Source organism: Triticum aestivum, chromosome 7D (genome assembly GCF_018294505.1).
Source record: "Triticum aestivum cultivar Chinese Spring chromosome 7D, IWGSC CS RefSeq v2.1, whole genome shotgun sequence".
Taxonomy (NCBI): Eukaryota; Viridiplantae; Streptophyta; class Magnoliopsida; order Poales; family Poaceae; genus Triticum; species Triticum aestivum.
In genome coordinates this window covers 268,442,690-268,470,154 of record NC_057814.1, presented here as the reverse complement: position 1 = coordinate 268,470,154, position 27,465 = coordinate 268,442,690, and positions in this window count along the sequence as shown.

Below are 27,465 nucleotides of genomic sequence, written 5' to 3'. Positions count from 1 at the left end.
ACCATATATTTTAGTGGAACTGCACAAGAAGATGTTGGAAACATTAAACTAATCGAGGAGTATATAGTAAGCATGGCAACCACAGTAGATAACAACAGATGGTTCCGGAGAAGTGCTTGATCTGTATGCTCTACACAATAAGCCTCCTGACAAAGGTTGGTACTCGCCCACGGATTTCATCCATATGATTGAGCTTTGTCATCTCTATTGGTGTTGTGCTACTGTTTAGATACTGTCATGAGAAAGTGGTATTGTCCTTGAGAAGTGCTTCATCTGTGCTGTTTTAAATATTTCCTTTCCTTTTTTCCGAGCAAACAGAGATGCTAGCATTTAGTTGTCCTCTTGTCTTTGCACAACAGGATCATCCTCCTCTGAAGAAGAATATGGAGTACGTGAAGTGACTAGTTCCGATTATGCCAGGATGAAGAAGCCCTGTCTATCTTCTCATCAGAAGGAGCAGTTGAAGGATGGTTACATTACTCCCCACAAGACCAAACTAACTTCAGCTCAGAAGGACTGACATATCTCCATCTTTTTGCTGTGATGCGCAAGTACAATGTTGTTCTAGGATTCTTTCCGGTGAGTTCCATTTTTTTAAAAGTGTGCTCTACATGGACCATGTAGGTGCCTGTTTAAACTGTCAATTCATAGTACAGTTTGCTTTATACTAATCACTTTTTTGTATTTGTGCAAACAGGGGTGCTCAGCTTGATTTCAATGGGAACTGCACAAAATGTTTATGAATACATCGAATCATTCATTTCCACCACAAGAAAGGAGGTGCCGATATGTTCAAGGCGTTGCAACATATAAGGGCGAAATCATACAAGCTACGCGCGAATTTGGTTGATTTTGGTGGAACTGCACAAAAAGAACAGCTGGTTTATTTAGCACGAGGTGTCATGTCAATGTCCGAACTGATGGCAAACCCTGCCCATTCCACAATCGTAGGCATTTGATATTTTGGAATGGGAAAACCTTGTCAAAGTTTGCTCATTGATGTACGCAAAACAACAAGCATTTGACATTTTGGAATGGGACAACCTTGTCAAATTTTGCTCATTGATGCTAGCAAGAAGACATGCGTTTGATATTTTCGAATGGGACGCCCTTTGCTGTCAGCAGCGTTGATCTATTTTTCTTTATTCTTTAGTGGAGATGTAAATATTGGCTCTGACATGTGAATCACTGAGATGCATAATCATCGATTGTTTTGAATGTTCTCTATGAATTGCCAGGCATGTGTGTTTGATTGCAATGTACAGGAACGCTAAAAAGCAGCTCAAACTCTTTGTACTCCGGTCAAAGTAGAGATACTTTGACTGCAGACAAAACTTGTATGCACACTAAAAAGGACCGGAGGGAGTACATGTGAAACTGCTGCAAACGAGGTGATCACCCTGGGAATAATGCTAGTACATTTTGTTTTGCATGTTCATCCAATGCCAGTGATACAAGAATTCGAACTAATCGAACTAAATTCATTCATGCACAGTCAGATTTCATATAAACATGGCGGATTTCATTACATTTCATACATTCTTCAACTAAAAAGGGGTGCGCTAGAGGTATAATTAATTAACTGAAGCTACCCACCTGTGTCCGGCTGAGCCAAATAGAAGCTTCTTCTCCAGCGGACTGAGCTTCAGTGACTTAACTGTAGGTACAGTTGCGTAACTGACATGTGGCCCAGATGCTTGTTGGGCCCACGTGTCAGTGAGCCAACTGCACCAACAGTTAAGTAGAAGTAGCGTCCTTCTCCAACATAGCTCACCGACTCCACGTCGCCGCCAAGAAGCTAATCAGTCGTCAATGGTCAACCCACCTAGCTTGGCTTCAACCGGAGGGTAGCAGCGGTGGCCTTACTTGGACCCGAGCGGCGGCGACCTACCGTGTTCTACTCTTCCTCATTTTCTGTGTGGCGCGGCCTCGTTGGCGGCGGGGCGGGGCCTCGACGGAGCCGGCGATATCCTCTATCTCGTTGCCGGCGGGGCGGCGCCTCGGCGGAGCGGGGGAAATCCTCCCCCCCCATTGCCGGCAGGGTGGGGCCTCGGCTGAGCCGGCGATGTCCTCTGCCTCGTTGTTGGCGGGGCGGGGCCTCAGTAGAGTAGGGTCTCCGCCTCGGTGCCGGCGGGGCGGGGCCTCGGCAGAGCCGGTGGTGTCCTCTGCCTCATTGTTGGCGTCGTGGGGCCTCGGTGGAGTAGGGCCTCCGCCTCAGTGCCGGCGGGGTGGGGCCTCGACAGAGACGGCGATGTCCTCTGCCTCGTTGTTGGCATCGCGGGGCCTCGGCGGAGCAGGGCCTCGTCGATGCCAGCGGAGCGGGGACTCGTTGGAGCCGGCATTGTCCTCTGCCTCGTCCTCGGTCTCGCCAAACAGCGCCTCGCCCGCTTCATCGCCCTCTTTGTAGGTGGCTGCATCGTCCGCCACCCGCATGCGGTACCGCCAACGCTCGAGGCGGCCGTCGCAGGCGGAGCGGTACGAGTCGAGCAGTGCCTCCTACTCCGCCCGCTCCGCGGCGATTTGCTCCTCCGCCTGCAGGTGCTCCTGGAGGAGATGGTGGTTGTAGGCGGCGTCGGCCTGCGCCTCCCGGAACTGCTCCTCACGCTTCTGCCTCGCCGTGTCCATGTATTGGGCATGGGCCTCACCAATGGTCATGGTGCAATGCACCGGCGAGGATGGCGCGGAGGAGGGGGTTGGCGCCAGATCGTCGACTACCATGTTCTCCATTGGGACGTCATCGTCCTCCGGCTGCCTGCCGGCCAGGCAGTCGGCAGCAATGGCTGCCATCTCCTTGTGGTCCGTCGTTCTCCCGTCCCGAAGAGCGCTGGAGCGTGAGGAAGCCATGGTAGGCAGTAGTGGTGTGAACAGGAGAAAGGGAACGGAAGCGGATGACTGCGGCTATGGCCGGCGCAACAGTTTATATAGCAATGGTGGGTGACGGAGGCACGGACGTGTGGCGCCGGAGTAGCCGCCTCAGCAACCGCGTATCATTAATGTGGGTGGCAGACGGACGGACGGGCGGCACTTGTGTTGTTTGAAGGCGGAGCAATCACCTGCACCGGGAAGCAGCGCGGGGGGCACTAACCATTTCGGGCGGAAAGCACGCGCGAGTGAGGGAGGCGGTCTGGGTGGGCCAGGGCAGTCAGACTCGTGCTTGGCAGCGGGTCGGTCCAGCAGCCGGACATGCTGGCTCACCAGCGAGCTCGCCGAGCTGAGTGACGACAATCAGACGATGGACGTAGCTTCCGACCAGGAGTCGGCGCCACTGTCCAAGCCGGTTCATGCCGTGTTCACCATAGAGCAGGTGCAGCCGCACTTCGACGCCATAATGGCGGAAGAGCTACTAGCGCAGGAGGGCCTGTGCTGCAACCTCCGTCTCGTCAACGAGCACCGGTGAACAAGCGAACGACAATGCCGTCGCGGACATGTGGCCCTATGATCCTGGCTTCCTGAATGAGCAGCGGGCACTTATCAGACCATCCGTAGGGCCCGCGAGGCCCTCTCCGTTGTCCTTCGAGTTGTTGCGCTCGCCGTGGCGCCACCGTCTCGCGTTGTCAACATGGTCAACAGACATGAGGAATGAGGAGATGACTTTACTTGGAGAGGATGACAGTGGGGACCCACCAGGGCCATAGCCGCATGTATGCAAGTGCCTCCTTATTATATACTACAACTGTAAATTTTTTTACTTCCTCCTGGTTTCCTGACATCACAGTCCCACACCATTGTCAACCTATGTAGTCAATAAACGAGAGAATTGCGCAAGGAGCGGCCGACAGCTGGGACCAAGCAGCTCAAGTAATATTTGTGTTTTTGATGTGTGAGCACTGCAGAGTTTTTCTTGAGCAATGTTTTCATTTTTTTAGACAAGAGCGATGTTTTCGTTGTTGTTCAGAGGTGAGCAGGGTATTAACTGGGCGGGCTGTGACCCGTCTAGCCCAGGCCAGATATCCAGCCCAGATATTAATTTTTTTCAAGCTGAAAATGGCTATCCCAGCTATACTTTTTTTTGAGGAATACCCAGGCAAGGTCAACTTGTTATTCTCCGCCCCGCTGGGCTGCAAATCTTTCCTAGGAGGGATGCATTAGGCTTAACAAGAAAATGGGCTTTAAGAAATAATAAATGGGATGTAATTATAAAAACTGGGTTGTAACTATAAAAAATGCACCAAACACATAATTAGTTTATAAAATATTATTTTTGGATTTTGAAAATTTTAATTTCATTAATTGTTGCGCGCGCAATGTTTCGTTAGATTTTTACGTAAGGCAAATTTTTAATTGAATTGTTATTTAATCTGACTAGAAATTTCTGGATAAAAATATTTCGGCCCCATCAAAATGTGGGAGATTTATTCAATTCTGTTTTGAACAGTTGGTTGAAATTATTAATCGTTGTCCTAGCTAGAAAATGGGTTGTACTTTTAACAAACTGTAAATGGGATGTAGTAAATTCCATTAGAATTCAAAAATGGGATGTACATTCTTACAAATCTCAAATGGGCTATAAGTTCTCTGCCACACACTTGTGGGCCTACTAAGTTGACGCGTCCCCTCAAAAAAATAAGCTGACGCGTATGCCAGGCTTTATCAACTTATAGTCAACACACGGTTCTAGCAACAGTGGCCGTTGGATGTCCACCCAAAGGATGCTGTGCTTCTTCTTCAATCTCGGATATTCTAGCTTCACCCGCCCAAAAATGATTCCTTCGCCTGACATCTGGGGCGCACCGTTTCGAAGGCTGACCTGTGGGCCTACTAAGTTGACGCGTACCAAGGGCTTTGTCAACTTAGTCAATATAAACGATTCTAGCTGTAGTGAACGTACGATGTTCATCCAACGGCCGTCGTGCTTCTTCAACCTCTGGTATTCTTGCTCCAGCCTCCCAAAGTAGCGCCGGTCGTGCTGCCTGCTCCTGCCTCCCGTGGCCGGTTGTGCTGCTGCGGAGGCCTCACAGCCCCCTACTACTCCCACCGCTGGCCAGGCCCTGCGGCGACGGCAGCCTCACACCGCAGCCGAACCAGTGAACCCTCATACTCCTCTCCGCGTGGGCATCCACTGCCGCGTCTTCCCCGGCTCCGCGTCGTTCCCTTCCTAGGCCTCGTCGTCGTCCACCGTCTTGGTGCTCTCGGCGCGGCGTGGTCAATGTGTTCAACGAACGACTTCCATCGGAAGAGTACTGTACGTTGAGAGGCTGACAGCTAGGTCCACGCCACAGCAAGGAAGTGCCTCCTTATTACGCGGAAAATAATGATTCCTCCACCTAGCAGCAGGGACCCAACGGACGGGCCACCGTATTTCGTGAAAAAAAACGTTTCCCCCCTGACTGCTGGGACCCACCAGCTACATCTTCGCACACAAGGAAGTGCCTGACAGTCGGGACCCACCCAGTCGAAGCGTATGTAGTGTTGTCATTCTGGTCGCGAACGTGTACGTACATACTGGTCGATCGATCTGTCTGCAGGCTGCAGCAATGAACCATGGCTGAGTAAGGAAGGGCACCTGTCATAGTAGAGGCGCGCACGTAGCATGTACACATACGTACAGTGGCCAAGGTGCAAGAAAGTAAATACGGCCACGTACATACATACGGGCGGGGTCTCGAACGCCTACTCGCGCATACGTACAGCCAGGGCTCGTGTACATGGCTGGGTCAGAACGGAGAAACTGCGTCGTCGTCGTGTTCATGGGGAGGCAATGGAATGTGTCGTGTTCATCGGGAGGCAACGGAACGTGTGTTGTTCATCGGGAGCCAACCGGCTTGGACGGAACAGCCGATGGAAAAGAGGCATGGCATACCGCAGAACGGAGGAAACGGCCTTGTGTTCGACCGGCCACGGTGGAAACGGAATCATGTTCATCGGGAGGGGTCTGGCGTACCGCAAAATGGAGGAAACGGACCTCCTACGGTTGAAACGGGGTCCTGTTGATTGGGAGGGGTGTGGCGTACCGCAAAATGGAGGAAACGGACTTGTGTTGGAGCGCTACGGTCGAAACAGGGGTCCTGTTCATCGGGAGGGGTGTGGCGTACCGCAAAACGGGACTCCACGGGATACTGTTCATCTCCACCGTCGACTGCCTACACGGGCTACTGTTCATCCACCGTCGACTGCCTCCACGGGCTCCTGTTCATCCACCGTCGACCTCCTCCAGCCTCCACCTGTGACTGTTCATCCACGGGCTCCTGTTCATCCAGCCTCCACCGCTCCTCCACCGGCTACTGTTCAACCAGCCCTCTCCACGGGGTCCTGTTCAACCACCCCTCCACGGGCTACTATTCATCCAGCCCTCCACCGGCTACTGTTCAACCAGCCCTCCACCGGCTACTGTTCAACCAGCCCTCCACGGGGTCCTGTTCATCCACCGACTCGATCGATCGGGGTACTGTTCATCCAGCGGCAACGGCCTCTACTACCACGGGGTCCTGTTCATCCAACCCCCCATCGGGAACTGTTCATCCAACCCCCCCCCCCCCCCAACAACGCTCACTTTTCATCCAGAGGCAACATCGATCGGCTTCAGTTAGCAGCAGTAGTGAAGGAATCACTCGACTTCAGTTAACAGCAAGGGATTGATCGGGGTTCAGTAACGTAGCTAGTGAAATCACTCGGGTTCAGTTAGAGCCCAACGCCTCGCTTGGGTTCAGTTAGAGCGCAACGCCTCGCACACACGCGCATACGTACGAGAGAAACGTGCATCGCTCGGCCCCCGACCACCCACCGAAACCGGGAACTCCCCGATATTTTCCTCACCCTCGCTTCTACCACGGTTTTTTCCGTCATGGACGGCCCAAAGAATGTCATGCAGCTGCATCTCCAGCCCGCCCAGGCCGAAAAGCCCATTTTTTGTCATGATTTTTTGTGATAGAAGTAGGAGCCCACCACATCTATGATGATACCGGGTTTTTTCACAATTATCGTCCTAGAAGTGTCATAAGTATGACACAAAAAATTGTTCGGCCCTAAATGTCACGGATGTGTCTTTTTTTGTAGTGCCTCTTGTGGGCGCAGCTTATCGCTGCCTCTTCTCGCCCTGAACTTTGTCTTCTACAGGCAACATAGAATAACAGGAGTGTCGGGCTGAAATTTAGAACTGTTCAGGGTTCGTTTGGCCATTTTATATATATTACTAATTACTAAGTTTTCTATGCATTTAATGTAGTCCATAATTCAAATTTGAACTACAACCACATGATCCAATGAAGCAAAATGGGTGGGAAATCATACATGTGTCATTGGGTGCATGTTTAGGTCTCATTTAAGGAATGGGAATGAATTACAAACTTGTCGTCGTCCTGGAACATTGAGAATCTCAGTTTTTAAATCCCAGTGAATCAAAAAGTCACCCAAAAAACATGAGACTTGGCACGGTTTCATGACATGGCACATATATGCCGTGGTAAAAAAACGTCTAGTTTGAGAAGAGGCGCACACATTAGTAGCCAACGTAGTCCTTTTTGAAACAAAAAGCTGACACATTAATATCGCAAACGGTTGTATTATATTAACCATGTCGAAATTTAACCATACTCGGTGGCATGTGTGCAGCTATTTGATTAGACGGGACGAGCGCGAGAAGTCCGCTGTGCAGGCTCGACGGGACGCGTGCGAGCAGTCCGCCGCGTGCTACCTCTTGAGCATGCGTTGGTTTTCCCTTGAAGAGGAAAGGGTGATGCAGCAAAGTAGCGTAAGTATTTCCCTCAGTTTTTGAGAACCAATGTATCAATCCAATAGGAGGTTACACACAAGTCGCCTAGTACCTGCACAAACAATCAAGAACCTTGCAACCAACGCGATAAAGGGGTTGTCAATCCCTTCACGGCCACTTGCAAAAGTGAGATCTGGTAAAGATAATAAGATAAATATTTTTGGTATTTTTGTTGTATAGATTGGAAAGTAAAGCTTGCAAAATAAATAGTAAACTAGAATTATAGATCGGAAACTTATATGATGTAAAGTAGACCCGGGGGCCATAGGTTTCACTAGTGGCTTCTCTCATGATAGCATAGATTACGGTTGGTGAACAAATTACTGCTGAGCAATTGATAGAAAAGCGCATAGTTATGAGAATATCTAGGCATGATCATGAACATAGGCATCACGTCTGTGTCAAGTAGACCGAAACGATTCTGCATCTACTACTATTACTCCACACATCAACCGCTATCCAGCATGCATCTAGAGTATTAAGTTCATAAGAATGGAGTAACGCATTAGGCAAGATGACATGATGTAGAGGAAAAAACTCAAGCAATATGATATAAACCCCATCTTTTTATCCTCAATGGCAACAATACAATACGTGTCGGTTCCCTTTCTGTCAATGGGATCGAGCACCGTAGGATTGAACCCAAAGCTAAGCACTTCTCCCATTGCAAGAAATATCAATCTAGTAGGCAAAACTAAACCGATAATTTGAAGAGACTTGCAACGATATTAAATCATGCATATAAGAATTCAGAGAAGAATCAAATATTGTTCATAGATAATCTTGATCATAAACCCACAATTCATCGGATCTTGACAAATACACCGCAAAAAGAATTACATCGAATAGATCTCCAAGAAGATCGAGGAGAACTTTGTATTGAGATCCAAAGAGAGAGAAGAAGCCATCTAGCTAATAACTATGGACCCGAAGGTCTGTAGTAAATTACTCACACATCATCGGAGAGGCTATGGTGTTGATGTAGAAGCCCTCCATGATCGAATCCCCCTCCGGCAGATCGCCGGAAAAGGCCCCAAGATGGGATCTCACGGGTACAGGAGGTTGCGGCGGTGGAAAAGTTGTTTTCGTGCCTCCACTGGATGCTTTTAGGGTATAAGAGTATATATATAGGCGAAAGAAGTAGGTCGGTGGAGCTGCGAGGGGCCCACGAGGGTGGGGGGCGCGCCCTCCTGCCTCGTGGCTTCCTCGATGCTTCCTTGACTTCCACTCCAAGTCTCCTGGATTGCGTTTGTTCCAAAAACGATCCTCGCGAAGGTTTCTTTCCGTTTGGATCCCGTTTGATATTCCTTTTCTGCAAAATACTGAAATAGGCAAAAAAAACAGCAATTTGCACTGGGCCTTCAGTTAATAGGTTAGTCCCAAAAATAATAATAAAAGGTATATTAAAGCCCATTAAACATCCAAAACAGGTAATATAATAGCATGGAACAATAAAAATTATAGATACGTTGGAGACGTATCAAGCATCCCCAAGCATAATTCCTGCTTGTCCTGGAGTAGGTAAATGATAAAAACAGAATTTTTGATGTGGAATGCTACCTAACATAATTTTCAATGTAATTTTATTTATTGTGGCATGAATGTTCAGATCCGAAATATTCAAGACAAAAGTTTAATATCGACATAAAAATAATAATACTTCAAGCATACTAACTAAGCAATTATGTCTTATAAAAATAACATAGCCAAAGAAAGCTCATCCCTAAAAAATCATATAGTTTGGCCATGCTTCATTTTCGTCACACAAAAATGCTCTCATCATGCACAACCCCGATGACAAGCCAAGCAATTGTTTCATACTTTAGTATTTTCAAAGTTTTTCAACTTTCACGCAATACATGAGCATGAGCCATGGACATAGCACTATGGGTGGAATAGAATATACTGATGGGGGTTGTGTGGAGAAGACAAAAAAGGAGAAAGTCTCACATTGACGCAGCTAATCAACGGGCTATGGACATGCCCATCAATTGATGTCAATGCGAGGAGTAGGGATTGCCATGCAACTGATGCACTAGAGCTATAAATGTATGAAAGCCCAACAAAAGAAACTAAGTGGGTGTGCATCCAACTTGCTTGCTCATGAAGACCTAGGGCATTTGAGGAAGCCCATTGTTGGAATATACAAGCCAAGTTCTATAATGAAAAATTCCCACTAGTATATGAAAGTGACAATATAAGAGACTCTATATCATGAAGATCATGGTGCTACTTTGAAGCACAAGTGTGGAAAAAGGATAGTAGCATTGTCCCTTTTATTTTTTTATTTTTTATTTTTTGTTGGCCTTCCTTTTTTATATTTGGCCTTTCTTTTTTTTCTTTTTTTCAGGACAATGCTCTATTAATGATGATCATCACACTTCTATTTATTTACAACTCAAAGATTACAACTCGATACTAGAACAAAGTATGACTCTATATGAATTCCTCTGGCGGTGTACCGGGATGGGCAATAACAAGAGTGACATGTATGAAATTATGCATGGTGGCCTTGCCACAAATACAATGTCAACTACATGATCATGTAAGGCAATATGACAATGATGAAGCGTGTGATGATAAACGGAACGGTGGAAAGTTGCATGGCAATATATCTCGGAATGGCTATGGAAATGCCATAATAGGTAGGTATGGTGGCTGTTTTGAGGAAGATATAAGGAGGTTTATGTGTGATAGAGCGTATCATAACACGGGGTTTGGATGCACCGGCGAAGTTTGCACCAACTCTCAAAGTGAGAAAGGGCAATGCACGGTACCGAAGAGGCTAGCAATGATGGAAGGGTGAGAGTGCGTATAATCCATAGACTCAACATTAGTCATAAATAACTCACATACTTATTGCAAAAATCTACAAGTCATCAAAACCAAGCACTACGCGCATGCTCCTAGGGGATAGATTGGTAGGAAAAGACCATCGCTCGTCCCCGACCGCCACTCATAAGGAAAGCAATCTAAGAACACCTCATGCTTCAAATTTGTCACACAACGTTTACCATACATGCATGCTACAGGACTTGCAAACCTCAACATAAGTATTTCTCAACTCCACAATTACTCAACTAGCACAACTCTAATATTACCATCTTCATATCTCAAAACAATCATCAAGTATCAAACTTCTCATAGTATTCAATGCACTCTATATGGAAGTTTTTATTATACCCATCTTGGATGCCTATCATATTAGGACTAATTTTATAACCAAAGCCAATTACCATGCTGTTATAAAGGACTCTCAAAATAATATAAGTGAAGCATGAGAGATCAATAATTTCTATAAAATAAAACCACCATCGTGCTCTAAAAAGATTATAAGTGAAGTACTAGAGCAAAATTATCTAGCTCAAAAGATATAAGTGAAGCACATAGAGTATTCTAATAAATTACGATTCATGTGTGTCTCTTCAAAAGGTGTGTACAGAAAGGATGATATTGGTAAACTAAAAAGAAAAGACTCAAATCATACAAGACGCTCCAAGCAAAACACATATCATGTGGTGAATAAAAATATAGCCTCAAGTAAAGTTACCGATGGACGAAGACGAAAGAGGGGATGCCTTCTGGGGCATCCCCAAGCTTAGGTTGTCCTTGTGTTTTAAATTGGGGTGCCTTGGGAATCCCCAAGCTTAGGCTCTTGCCACTCCTTGTTCCAAAATCCATCAAATCTTTACCCAAAAACTTGAAAACTTCACAACACAAAACTCAACAGAAAATCTCATGAGCTCCGTTAGTATAAGAAAACAAACCACAACATTAAGGTACTGTAATGAACTCATTATTTATTTATATTGGTGTTAAACCTACTGTATTCCAACTTTCCTATGGTTCATACCCCCCGATACTAGCCATAGATTCATCAAAATAAGCAAACAACACACGAAAAACAGAATCTCTCAAAACAGAACAGTCTGTAGTAATCTGTATCAAACGTATACTTCTGGAACTCCAAAAATTCTGTAATAAATTGGTTGACGTGAGGAATTTATCTATTAATCATGTTCAAAAATAATCAACCTAAAATCACTCCCCGGTAAAAAAATGGCAGCTAATTTCGTGAGCGCTAAAGTTTCTGTTTTTTACAGCAAGATCACAAAGACTTCCCCCAAGTCTTCCCAAAGTTTCTACTTGGCACAAACACTAATTAAAACATAAAAACACATCTAAACACAGGCTAGATGAATTATTTATTACTAAATAGGAACAAAAATCAAGGAACAAAAATAAAATTGGGTTGCCTCCCAACAAGCGCTATCGTTTAACGCCCCTAGCTAGGCATAACAAGAATAGATCTAGGTATTGTCATCTTTGGTTGGCAATTCTTCAATTGAACACTTATAACCCTTAGGAGTTTCCTTCCTTTTTATTAATGATCAAACTCCTAGGCAAGAAATCAAGAAATTCATTTATAGAAAAAGGTTCCTTAATGATAGCGAAAAAGTTGGGGTGAACACTTATTGATTTTAGATACGCATTTTCCTTTCTAGAAGATTCACCCATATTTTTAGGAACATACATAAATTTGGCAACTTTGGTAGTAGGAGGGTTTGAAGTGTTTCTTACGGCAGAAAGGCAGACCCTAAATTGGTAATAATATCCTCAAGTTTATCAATTCTAAAGGAATCTTGATCTATCTTTACATTAACTATGGGTTCTTTTTCTCGAAAAAATTTCAGAGTAACTCCTACCTTAGATCCATATTGGGTAATTTGGTTGTGGATCTTTTTATCCAAATTCTCGATCAACTCTACAATGGCAACTTTATTTTCGATAATTTCAAGCCTTTGCATCACATGTTCCAAAGTTAAAATAGTTCCGTTAACCAAAAGAGGTGGTGGGCCAAACAAATCTATCATAGCATTATAAGAATAAAAAGTATGGCTACCCAAGAAATTCCCTCCGATAATGGTATCAAGGATATATCTGTTCCAAGGAGTGATGACTACATAAAAATTGCGAAGGAGAACGGAAGTAGATTGCTTCCTAGTGGATCTATTCTGAGTATTACAAATTCTATACCAAGCATCTTTCAGATTTTCTCCCTCCCTTTGTTTAAAATTAAGAACTTCATGATCGGGAGTACTAACAATAATAGAAGGGCTGGCCATAACGGCAAAGCAAATGATCTAACACACGGACACACAAGAAGCAAGCGAAAAGAGACGAACGGAAAAAGAGGGCGAGTAAAACGGCAAGGGTGAAGTGGGGGAGAGGAAAACGAGAGGCAAATGGCAAATAATGTAATGCAAGGGAGAAGAATTTGTGAAGGGTACCTGGTATGTCTTGACTTTTGCGTAGACCTCCCCGGCAACGGCGCCAGAAATCCGCACGTTGGCGGGAGATCAAATCTTGACTTCACTTGGCGTAAACCTCCCCGGCAACAGCACCAGAAATCCTTCTTGCTACCTCTTGAGCATGCGTTGATTTTCCCTTGAAGAGGAAAGGGTGATGCAGCAAAGTAGCGTAAGTATTTCGCTTAGTTTTTGAGAACCAAGGTATCAATCCAGTAGGAGGTTGCTACCTCTTGAGCACTGCGTTGGTTTTCCCTTGAAGAGGAAAGGGTGATGCAGTAAAGTAGCGTAAGTATTTCCCTTAGTTTTTGAGAACCAAGGTATCAATCCAGTAGGAGATCACGCACGAGTCCCTCACACCTACACAAACAAATAAGAACCTCGCAACCAACGCGATAAAGGGGCTGTCAATCCCTCAACGGTCACTTACGAGAGTGAGATCTGATAGATATGATAAGATAATATTTTTGGTATTTTATGATAAAGAGAAATAAAGGTGCAAAGTAAAATAATAGTCAATAGCAATAACTAAGTGTTGGAAGATTAATATGATGGAAAATAGACCCGGGGGCCATAGGTTTCACTAGTGGCTTCTCTCAACATAGCATAAGTATTACGGTGGGTAAATGAATTACTGTCGAGCAATTGATAGAAATTGAGCATAGTTATGAGAATATCTAGGTATGATCATGTATATAGGCATCACGTCCGCAACAAGTAGACCGAAACGATTCTGCATCTACTACTATTACTCCACACATCGACCGCTATCCAGCATGCATCTAGAGTATTAAGTTCATAAGAACGGAGTAATGCTTTAAGTAAGATGACATGATGTAGAGGGATAAACTCATGCAATATGATATAAACCCCATCTTTTTGTCCTCGATGGCAAATATACAATAGGTGTCATTTCCCTTTCTGTCACTAGGATCGAGCACTGCAAGATTGAACCCAAAGCTAAGCACTTCTGCCATTGCAAGAAAGATCAATCTAGTAGGCCAAACCAAATAGATAATTCGAAGAGACTTGCAAAGATAACCAATCATACATAAAAGAATTCAGAGGAGATTCAAATATTGTTCATAGATAATCTTGATCATAAACCCGCAACTCATCGGATCTCGACAAACACACCGCAAAAGAAGATTACATCGAATAGATCGCCAAGAAGATCGAGGAGAACTTTGTATTGAGATCCAAAGAGAGAGAAGAAGCCATCTAGCTAATAACTATGGACCCGAAGGTCTGAGATAAACTACTCACACATCATCGGAGAGGCTATGGTGTTGATGTAGAAGCCCTCCGTGATCAATGCCCCCTCCGGCGGAGCGCCGGAAAAGGCCCCAAGATGGGATCTCACGGGTACAGAAGGTTGCGGCAGTGGAAATAGGTTTTTGGCTCCGTATCTGATGGTTTGGGGGTACGTAGGTATATATAGGAGGAAGAAGTACGTCGGTGGAGCAACGTGGGCCCCACGAGAGTGGAGGGCGCGCCTGGGGGGTAGGCGCGCCCCCCTGCCTCGTGCTCTCCTCGTTGATTACTTTGCGTAGACTCCAAGTCCTCTGGATCACGTTCGTTCCGAAAATCATGTTCCCGAAGGTTTCATTCCGTTTGGACTCCGTTTGATATTCTTTTTCTGCGAAACACTGAAATAGGCAAAAAACAGCAATTCGGGCTGGGCCTCCGGTTAATAGGTTAGTCCCAAAAATAATATAAAAGTGTATAATAAAGCCCGTTAAACATCCAAAATAGAATATAATATAGCATGGAACAATCAAAAATTATAGATACGTTGGAGACATATCGAGCATCCCCAAGCTTAATTCCTGCTCGTCCTCGAGTAGGTAAATGATAAAAATAGAATTTTGATGTGGAATGCTACTTAGCATAATTTTCAATGTAATTCTCTTATTTGTGGTATGAATATTCAGATCTGAAAGATTCAAGACAAAATTTTAATATTGACATAAAAATAATAATACTTCAAGTATACTAACTAAGCAATTATGTCTTCTCAAAATAACATGGCCAAAGAAAGTTATCCCTACAAAATCATATAGTCTGGCTATGCTCTATCTTCACCACACAAAGTATTTAAATCATGCACAACCCCGATGACAAGCCAAGCAATTGTTTCATACTTTTGGTGTTCTCAAACTTTTTCAATCTTCACGCAATACATGAGCGTGAGCCATGGATATAGCACTATATGTGGAATAGAATGGTGGTTGTGGAGAAGACAAAAAAGGAGAAGATAGTCTCACATCAACTAGGCGTATCAACGGGCCATGGAGATGCCCATCAATAGATATCAATGTGAGTGAGTAGGGATTGCCATGCAACGGATGCACTAGAGCTATAAGGATATGAAAGCTCAACAAAAGAAACTAAGTGGGTGTGCATCCAACTCGCTTGCTCACGAAGACCTAGGGCATTTTGAGGAAGCCCATCATTGAAATATACAAGCCAAGTTCTATAATGAAAAATTCCCACTAGTATATGAAAGTGATATCATAGGAGACTCTCTATCATGAAGATCATGGTGCTACTTTGAAGCACAAGTGTGGTAAAAGGATAGTAACATTGTCCCTTCTCTCTTTTTCTCTCAATTTTTTTATTTGGGCCTTTTCTCTTTCTTTTTATGGCCTCTTTTTTTCTCTTTTTTTTATTTTCCGTCCGGAGTCTCATCCCGACTTGTGGGGTAATCATAGTCTCCATCATCCTTTCCTCACTTGGGACAATGCTCTAATAATGATGATCATCACACTTTTATTTACTTACAACTCAAAAATTGCAACTCAATACTTAGAACAAAATATGACTCTATGTGAATGCTTCCGGCGGTGTACCGGGATATACAATGAATCAAGAGTGACATGTATGAACGAATTATGAACGGTGGCTTTGCCACAAATACGATGTCAACTACATGATCATGCGAAGCAATATGACAATGATGGAGTGTGTCATAGTAAACGGAACGGTGGTAAGTTGCATGGCAATATATCTCGGAATGGCTATGGAAATGCCATGATAGGTAGGTATGGTGGCTGTTTTGAGGAAGGTATATGGTGGGTGTATGATGCCGGCGAAAAGTGCGCGGTATTAGAGAGGCTAGCAACGGTGGAAGAAGGAAAAAGTGCGTATATAATCCATGGACTCAACATTAGTCATAAAGAACTCATATACTTATTGCAAAAATCCACAAGTTATCAAAGCAAAGTATTACGTGCATGCTCCTAGGGGGATAGATTGGTAGGAAAAGACCATCGCTCGTCCCCGACCGCCACTCATAAGGAAGGCAATCAATAAATAAATCATGCTCCGACTTCATCACATAACGGTTCACCATACGTGCATGCTACGGGAATCACAAACTTTAACACAAGTATTCCTCAAATCCACAACTACTCAACTAGCATGACTCTAATATCACCATCTTCATATCTCAAAACAATTATCAAGCATCAAACTTCTCATAGTATTCAACACACTCATAAGATAATTTTTACTAATCTTGGATGCCTATCATAATTAAAGCAAATTACCATGCTGTTTTGTAGGACTCTCAAAATAATATAAGTGAAGCATGAGAGAAGAATAGTTTCTATAAAACAAATCCACCACCGTGCTCTAAAAGATATAAGTGAAGCACTAGAGCAAAAACTATATAGCTCAAAAGATATAAGTGACGCACATAGAGTATTCTAATAAATTCCAAATCTTGTGTGTCTCTCTTAAAAGGTGTGTACAGCAAGGATGATTGTGGTAAACTAAAAATCAAAGACTCAAATCATACAAGACGGTCCAAGCAAAACACATATCATGTGGTGAATAAAAATATAGCTCCAAGTAAAGTTACCGATGGACGAAGACGAAAGAGGGGATACCTTCCGGGGCATCCATAAGCTTTGCGTTTTTGGTGTCCTTAGATTATCTTGGGGTGCCATGGGCATCCCCAAGCTTAGGCGCTTGCCACTCCTTGTTCCATAATCCATCAAATCTTTTACCCAAAACTTGAAAACTTCACAACACAAAACTTAACAGAAAATCTCGTGAGCTCCGTTAGCGAAAGAAAACAAAAAACCACTTCATGGTACTGTAATGAACTCATTCTTTATTTATATGGGTATTAAACCTACTGTATTCGAACTTATCTATGGTTTATAAACTATTTTATTAGCCATAGATTCATTAAAATAAGCAAACAACACACGAAAAACAGAATCTGTCAAAAACAGAATAGTCTGTAGTAATCTGTGACTAACGCAAACTTCTGGAACTCAGAAAAATCTACCAAAATAGGACGACCTAGAAAATTTGTTTAGTGATCTTCTGCAATTGGAATCAGTATTTTATCACGTCCTGGTGATTTTTAACAATTGTTTTCGTGAACAGAAAGTTTCTGGAATTTCCAGCAAGATCAAATAACTATCATCCAAGAAGATCCTATAGGTTTAACTTGGCACAAACACTAATTAAAACATAGAAACAAATCTAACCAGAGGCTAGATCAAATATTTATTCCTAAACAGAAGCAAAAAGCAAAAAACTAAAATAAAATTGGGTTGCCTCCTAACAAGCACTATCGTTTAACGCCCCTAGCAAGGCATGAAAGCAAGGATAATTCTAGGTATTGCCATCTTTGGTAGGCAATCCATAAGTGGCTCTCATAATAGATTCATAAGGTAATTTTATTTTCTTTCTAGGGAAGTGTTCCATGCCTTTCCTTAACGGAAATTGGAATCTAATATTCCCTTCCTTCATATCAATAATTGCACCAATTGTTCTAAGGAAAGGTCTACCAATAATAATAGGACATGAAGGATTGAAATCTATATCAAGAACAATGAAATCTACGGGTACATAGTTCCTATTTGCAACAATAAAAACATCATTAATTCTTCCCATAGGTTTCTTAATAGTGGAATCCACAAGGTGCAAGTTTAAAGAACAATCATCAAAATCACGGAAACCTAGCAAATCACATAAAGTTTTTGGAATCGTGGAAACACTAGCACCCAAATCACACAAAGCATAGCATTCATGATCTTTAATTTTAATTTTAATAGTAGGTTTCCACTCATCATAAAGTTTTCTAGGGATAGAAACTTCCAACTCAAGTATTTCTTCATAAGATTGCATCAAAGCATCGACGATATGTTTAGTAAAAGCTTTATTTTGGCTATAAGCATGAGGAGAATTTAGGACGGATTGCAACAAGGAAATACAATCTATCAAAGAGCAATTATCATAATTAAATTCATTGAAATCCAAAATAGTGGGTTCATCAATATCTAGAGTTTTGATCTCTTCAATCTTACTTTTACCAATTTTTGCATCAAGATCTAATGACTCCGAATTTTTGGAACGTCTTCTAGGTAAAGGTGGCTCATATTCAGTCCCATCATTATCAAGATTCATATTGCAAAACAAAGATTTAATAGGAGACACATCAATAACTTTTAGATCTTCATCTTTATTTTCACAGAAACTAGAAGAACACGCTTTCACAAAGCAATCTTTCCTAGCACGCATCCTAGCGGTTCTTTCTTTGCACTCATCAATGGAAATTCTCATGGCTTTGAGAGACTCATTGATATCATGCTTAGGTGGAATAGATCTAAGTTTCAAAGAATCAACATCAAGAGAAATTCTATCAACGTTCCTAGCCAATTCATCAACCTTAAGCAATTTTTCTTCAAGCAAAGCATTGAAATTCTTTTGAGAATTCATAAACTCTTTAACACTTGTCTCAAATTTAGGGGGCATCTTATTAAAATTTCCATAAGAATTGTTGTAGGAATTGCCATAATTATTAGAGGAACTACTAGGGTACGGCCTAGGATTAAAGTTTCCTCTATACGCGTTGTTACCAAAATTATTCCTACCAACAAAATTCACATCCATAGATTCGTTATTATTCTCAATCAAAGTAGACAAAGGCATATCATTAGGATCAGAAGAAACACTTTTAGTAGCAAATAATTTCATAAGTTCATCCATCTTTCCACTATAAACATTAATTTCTTCTATCGCATGCACTTTTTTATTAGTAGATCTTTCGGTGTGCCATTGAGAATAATTAACCATAATATTATCTAGGAGTTTAGTAGCTTCTCCTAAAGTGATTTCCATAAAAGTGCCTCCCGCGGCCGAATCTAAAAGATTTCTAGAAGCAAAATTCAATCCGGCATAAATTTTTTGTATAATCATCCAAAGATTCAAACCATGTGTAGGGCAATTACGTATCATTAATTTCATCCTCTCCCAAGCTTGTGCAACATGTTCATGATCAAGTTGCTTAAAATTCATAATATCGTTTCTAAGAGAGATGATTTTAGCGGGAGGAAAATACTTAGAGATAAAAGCATCCTTGCACTTATTCCATGAATCAATACTAGACGAAAACCAAACTTTAGCACGATCTCTAAGCGAAAAAGGAAATAGCTTCAATTTAACAATATCATTGTCCACATCTTTCTTCTTTTGCATATCACACAAATCAACGAAGCTATTTAGATGGGTAGCGGCATCTTCACTAGGAAGGCCGGCGAATTGATCTTTCATGACAAGATTCAACAAAGCAGCATTAATTTCACAAGATTCAGCATCGGTAAGAGGAGCAATCGGAGTGCTAAGAAAATCATTGTTGTTGGTATTGGTAAAGTCACACAATTTAGTATTGTCTTGAGCCATCGTGACAAGCAAGCAATCCAACACACGAGCAAACAAGAAGCAAGCGAGAAAGAGGTGAATGGAAAAGAGAGGGCGAATAAAACGGCAAGGGTGAAGTGGGGGAGAGGAAAACGAGAGGCAAATGGAAAATAATGTAATGCGAGGGATAAGAGTTTGTGATGGGTACTTGGTATGTCTTGACTTGACTTGACTTGGCGTGAATCTCCCCGGCAACGGCGCTAGAAATCCTTCTTGCTACCTCTTGAGCACTGCGTTGGTTTTCCCTTGAAGAGGAAAGGGTGATGCAGTAAAGTAGCGTAAGTATTTCCCTCAGTTTTTGAGAACCAAGGTATCAATCCAGTAGGAGATCACGCACGAGTCCCTCACACCTACACAAACAAATAAGAACCTCGCAACCAACGCGATAAAGGGGTTGTCAATCCCTCAACGGTCACTTACGAGAGTGAGATCTGATAGATATGATAAGATAATATTTTTGGTATTTTTATGATAAAGAGAAATAAAGATGCAAAGTAAAATAAAAGGCAATAGCAATAACTAAGTGTTGGAAGATTAATATGATGGAAAATAGACCCGGGGGCCATAGGTTTCACTAGTGGCTTCTCTCAAGATAACATAAGTATTATGGTGGGTAAACGAATTACTGTCGAGCAATTGATAGAATTGAGCATAGTTATGAGAATATCTAGGTATGATCATGTATATAGGCATCACGTCCGCGACAAGTAGACCGAAACGATTTTGCATCAACTACTATTACTCCACACATCGACCGCTATCCAGCATGCATCTAGAGTATTAAGTTCATAAGAACGGAGTAATGCTTTAAGTAAGATGACATGATGTAGAGGGATAAACTCATGAAATATGATATAAACCCCATCTTTTTATCCTCGATGGCAACAATACATACGTGTCGTTTCCCTTTCTGTCACTGGGATCGAGCACCGCAAGATTGAACCCAAAGCTAAGCACTTCTCCCATTGCAAGAAAGATCAATCTAGTAGGCCAAACCAAACTGATAATTCGAAGAGACTTGCAAAGATAACCAATCATACATAAAAGAATTCAGAGGAGATTCAAATATTGTTCATAGATAATCTTGATCATAAACCCACAATTCATCGGATCTCGACAAACACACCGCAAAAGAAGATTACATCGAATAGATCTCCAAGAAGATCGAGGAGAACTTTGTATTGAGATCCAAAGAGAGAGAAGAAGCCATCTAGCTAATAACTATGGACCTGAAGGTCTGAGGTAAACTACTCACACATCATCGGAGAGGCTATGGTGTTGATGTAGAAGCCCTCCGTGCTCAATGCCCCCTCCGGCGAAGCGCCGGAAAGGCCCCAAGATGGGATCTCACGGGTACAGAAGGTTGCGGCGGTGGAAATAGGTTTTTGGCTCCGTATCTGATGGTTTGGGGTACGTAGGTATATATAGGAGGAAGAAGTACGTCGGTGGAGCAACGTGGGCCCCACGAGGGTGGAGGGCGCGCCTGGGGGGTAGGCGCGCCCCCTACCTCGTGCTCTCCTCGTTGATTACTTTGCGTAGACTCCAAGTCCTTTGGATCACGTTCGTTCCGAAAATCACGTTCCCGAAGGTTTCATTCTGTTTGGACTCCGTTTGATATTCTTTTTCTGCGAAACACTGAAATAGGCAAAAAAACAGCAATTCGGGTTGGGCCTCCGGTTAATAGGTTAGTCCCAAAAATAATATAAAAGTGTATAATAAAGCCCGTTAAACATCCAAAACAATATAATATAGCATGGAACAATAAAAAAAGTATAGATACATTGGAGACGTATCAGAGGATACACGCAAGTCGCCTAGTACCTGCACAAACAATCAAGAACCTTGCAACCAACGCGATAAAGGGGTTGTCAATCCCTTCACGGCCACTTGCAAAAGTGAGATCTGATAAACATAATAAGATAAATATTTTTGGCATTTTTGTTGTATAGATTGGAAAGTAAAGGTTGCAAAATAAATAGTGAACTAGAATTATAGATCGGAAACTTATATGATGTAAAGTAGACCCGGGGGCCATAGGTTTCACTAGTGGCTTCTCTCATGATAGCATAGATTACGGTGGGTGAACAAATTACTGCCGAGCAATTGATAGAAAAGCGCATAGTTATGAGAATATCTAGGCATGATCATGAACATAGGCATCACGTCCGTGTCAAGTAGACCGAGACAATTCTGCATCTACTACTATTACTCCACACATCGACCGCTATCCAGCATGCATCTAGAGTATTAAGTTCATAAGAACGGAGTAACGCATTAGGCAAGATGACATGATGTAGAGGGTTAAACTCAAGCAATGTGATATAAGCCCCATCTTTTTATCCTCGATGGCAACAATACAATACATGTCGGTTCCCTTTCTGTCACTGGGATCAAGCACTGTAGGATTGAACCCAAAGCTAAGCACTTCTCTCATTGCAAGAAAGATCAATCTAGTAGGCCAAACTAAACCAATAATTCGAAGAGACTTGCAAAGATATTAAATCATGCATATAAGAATTCAGAGAAGAATCAAATATTGTTCATAGATAATCTTGATCATAAACCCACAATTCATCGGATCTCGACAAACACACCGCAAAAAGAATTACATCGAATAGATCTCCAAGAAGATCGAGGAGAACTTTGTATTGAGATCCAAAGAGAGAGAAGAAGCCATCTAGCTAATAACTATGGACCCGAAGGTCTGTAGTAAATTACTCACACATCATCGGAGAGGCTATGGTGTTGATGTAGAAGCCCTCCATGATCGAATCCCCCTCCGGCAGATCGCCGGAAAAGGCCCCAAGATGGGATCTCACGGGTACAGGAGGTTGCGGCGGTGGAAAAGTGGTTTTCGTGGCTCCCCTGGATGATTTCAGGGTATAAGAGTATATATAGGCGAAAGAAGTAGGTCGGTGGAGCTGCGAGGGGCCCACGAGGGTGGGGGCGCGCCCTCCTGCCTCGTGGCTTCCTCGCTGCTACCTTGACTTCCACTCCAAGTCTCCTGGATTGCGTTTGTTCCAAAAACGATCCTCGTGAAGGTTTCATTTCGTTTGGATTCCGTTTGATATTCCTTTTCTGCGAAACACTTAAATAGGCAAAAAAAACAGCACTTTGCACTTGGCCTTCGGTTAATAGGTTAGTCCCAAAATTAATATAAAAAGGTATATTAAAGCCCATTAAACATCCAAAACAGATAATATAATAGCATGGAACAATCAAAAATTATAGATACGTTGGAGACGTATCACCGCGCAGGCTCGATGGGACGCGTGCATCCTGTCCACATCGCAGGTGATACTTCCATTTTGCATCATGTTTTCTTACTATTATTTATAATGTTTTTATCCATAATAATGCTTTTTGGAGTAATTCTAATGCCTTTTCTCTCATAATTTGCAAGGTACACACCAAGAGGGAGAATTCCGGCAGCTGGAAATCTCGACCTCAAAAAGCTACGTCAGGCCACCTATTCTGCACAACTCCAAATGAGCTAAAACTCCACGAGGATTTTTAATGGAATGTTTAAGAAATACTGGAGCCAGTAAACACCGGAGGGGGGCCACCAGGTGGGCACAACCCACCTGGGCGCGCCAGGCCCCCCTAGCGCGCCCTGGTGGGTTGTGGCCTCCTCGGCCCACCTCCGGTGCCCATCTTCTGGTATATAAGTGGTTTTGACCTGGAAAAATAAGGAGAAGACTTTCGGGACGGAGCGCCGCCGTCTTGAGGCGGAACTTGGGCAGGAGCACTTTTGCCCTCCGCCGGAGCGATTCTGCCAGGGGAATTTCTGTCCCGGAGGGGGAAATCATCGTCATCGTCATCACCAACAACTCTCCCATCTTGGGGAGGGCAATCTCCATCAACATCTTCACCAGCACCATCTCATCTCAAACCCTAGTTCATCTCTTGTATTCAATCTTGTTACCGGAACTATAGATTATTGCTAGGGGTGACTAGTAGTGTTGATTACATCTTGTAGTTGATTACTATATGGTTTATTTGGTGGAAGATTATATGTTCAGATCCATTATGCATATTAATACCCCTCTGATCATGAGCCTATTTCTTGTTTGTGAGTAGTTACTTTTGTTCTTGAGGCCACGGGAGAAATCATGTTGCAAGTAATCATGTGAATTTGATATGGTGTTCGATATTTTGATGATATGTATGTTGTGATTCCCTTAGTGGTGTCATGTGAACGTCGACTACATGATACTTCACCATATTTGGGCCTAAGGGAATGCATTGTGGAGTAATAAATAGATGGTAGGTTGCGAGAGTGGCAGAAACTTAAACCCCAGTTTATGCACTATTCCGTAAGGGACCGATTGGATCCTAAAGTTTAATGCTATGGTTACCATTTATCCTTAATACTTTCTCGTAGTTGCGGATGCTTGCGGGAGAGTTAATCATAAGTAGGAGGTTTGTTCAAGTAAGAACGGCACCTAAGCACCGGTCCACCCACATTTCAAATTATCAAAGTAGCAAACGCAAATCAAACCAACATGATGAAAGTGACTAGATGAAATTCCTGTGTACCCTCAAGAACGCTTTGCTTATCATAAGAGACCGTTTTGGCCTGTCCTTTGCCTCAAAAGGATTGGGATACCTTGCTGCATACTTATTGCTACTATCATTACTTGCTCGTTACAAATTATCTTGCTATCAAACTACTTGCTACTTACAGTTTCAGCACTTGCAGACATTACCTTACTGAAAACTACTTGTCATTTCCTTCTGCTCCTCGTTGGGTTCGACACTCTTACTTATCAAAAAAGCTACTATTGATCCCCTATACTTGTGGGTCATCAAGGCTATTTTCTAGCGCCGTTGCCGGGGAGTGAAGCGCCTTTGGTAAGTGGAATTCGGTAAGGAAACATTTATATAGTGTGCTGAAATTTATTGTCACTTGTTACTATGGAAAACAATCCTTTGAGGGGTTTGTTCGGGGTATCTTCACCTCGTCCGGAACCACAATTAATTGCCCCTCAACCTACTGCACCTACTGAAAATATTGAATATGAGATTCCTTCGGGTACGATAGAACAACTGCTAGCTAATCCTTATGCAGGAGATGGAACCGAACATCCTGATATGCACCTGATACATGTGGAACAAATTTGTGGATTGTTCAAGCTTGCGGGTTTACCCGGAGATGAGGTGATGAAAAAGGTTTCCCTTTATCTTTGAAGGGAAAAGCATTGGCATGGTATAGGCTATGCGATGACATTGGATCATGGAATTGGAATCGTTTGAAATTGGAGTTCCACCAAAAAAAATATCCTATGCATCGGAATTATATATATAATTTTGGCCTCATGAAGGAGAAAGTATCGCTCTATCTTAGGGGAGGCTTAAGTCAATGTTATATTCATGCCCCAATCATGAGCTCTCAAGAGAAATTATTATTCAGAACTTTTATGCTCGGCTTTCTTGTAATGATCAAACCATGCTGGATACTTCTTGTGTTGGTTCTTTTATGAAGAAAACTATTGAATTCCGGTGGGATCTTTTGGAAATAATTAAACGCAACTCTGAAGATTGGGAACTCGACGAAGGTAAAGAGTCAGGTATAAAGCTTAAGTATGACTGTGTTAAATCTTTTGTTGATACCGATGCTTTTCAAAAGTTTAGCACTAAATGTGGACTTGACTCTGAGATAGTAGCCTCCTTTTGTGAATCATTTGCTACTCATGTTGAACTCCCTAAAGAGAAGTGGTTTAAATATCACCCACCTATTAAAGAAGAAATTAAAGAACCAGTACCAGCTAAAGAAGAAACTATACTCTATAATGTTGATCCAGTTGTTCCTACTACTTATACTGAGAAACCACCTTTTCCTGTTAGGATAAAGGAACATGCTGAAGTTTGAACTGTGGTTAACAAAAGCTTTGTTAGAACACCTAAACCTGATGAACAAATTAGATTTGAACCTAATATTGCTATGGTTAAAGATCTCTTAGAAGAAGATGTGGATGGGCATGTTATCTACTTCTGTGCAGAAGCTGCTAGAATTGCCAAACCCGAAAAAGGGATAAAAATAGACCAGTTGTTGGCTTGCATGTCATTTCAGTTAAAATAGGAGATCACTGTTATCATGGTTTATGTGACATGGGTGCAAGTGTGAGTGCTATTCCTTACAAGTTATATCAAGAAATTAGGGAAGACATAGCACCTACAGAGTTAGGGGACATAGATGTTACTATTAAACTTGCAAATAGAGACACCATATCACCTTGTGGGATTATTAGAGATGTTGAAGTCTTGTGTGGGAAATTAAAATACCCTACCGATTTTCTTATTCTTGGTTCCCCACAAGATGACTTTTGTCCCACTATCTTTGGTAGACCTTTATTGAACACGGTTAATGCTAAGATAGATTGCCAGAAACAAACTGTGGGTGTTAGTTTTGGTGATGAGTCTCATGAGTTTAATTTTTCCAAGTTTAGTAGAAATCATCATGAAAAAGAATTGCGTAGTAAAGATGAAATAATTGGTCTTGCTTCTATTGTTGTACCACCTACTGATCCTTTAGAACAATACTTGCTAGAGCATGAAAATGTTTACATATGCATGAAAGAAATGAAATAGATAATATTTTCTTTGAACAACGTCCTCTACTTAAACACAATTTGCCTATTGAAACTCCAGGAGGTCCTCCTCCACCTAAAGGTGATCCTGTGTTTGAATTAAAACAATTGCCAGACACTTTGAAATATGCTTATCTTGATTAAAAGAAGATATATCCTGTTATTATCAGTGCTAACCTTTCAGAACATGAAGAAGAAAGATTATTGAAAGTTCTAAGGAAGCACCGGGCTGCTATTGGATATACTCTTCATGATTTAAAGGGCATTACTCCCACTCTATGTCAGCACAAAATTAATATGGAACCTGATGCTAAACCGGTTGTTGATCACCAACGTCGTTTAATCCGAAGATGAAAGAGGTGGTAAGAACAGAAATATTAAAACTTCTGGAAGCAGGTATAATCTATCATATAGTTGATAGTAGATGGGTAAGTCATGTTCATTGTGTCCCTAAGAAAGGAGGTATTACTGTTGTTCCTAATGATAAGAATGAACTTATTCCACAAAGAATTGTTACAGGCTATAGAATGGTAATTGATTTCATAAAATTAAACAAAGCTACTAGAAAAGATCATTACCCTTTGCCTTTTATTGATCAAATGCTTGAAAGATTATCTAAGCACACACGCTTTTGCTTCCTTGATGGATATTCTGGCTTTTCAAAAATACCTGTTTCTCAACCTGATCAAGAAAAGACCACTTTTACTTGTCCCTATGGAACCTATGCTTATAGACGTATGCCTTTTGGTTTATGTAATGCACCTGCTACCTTTCAAAGATGCATGATGGATATATTCTCTAACTTTTGTGAAAAGATTGTTGAGGTTTTCATGGATGACTTTTCTGTTTATGGGAAGTATTTTGATGATTGTTTAAGCAATCTTGATCGAGTTTTGCAGAGATGTGAACAAACAAATCTTGTCTTGAATTGGGAGAAGTGTCTTGGGTCATAAAATTTCTGAAAATGGTATTGAAGTGGACCAAGCTAAGGTTGATGCAATTGAGGAAATGCATGTCCTAAGGACATCAAAGGTATTCGTAGTTTCCTAGGTCATGCTGGTTTCTATAGGAGGTTTATTAAGGACTTTTCTAAAACTTCCAGGCCTCTTACTAATCTTTTGCAAAAGGATATTCCTTT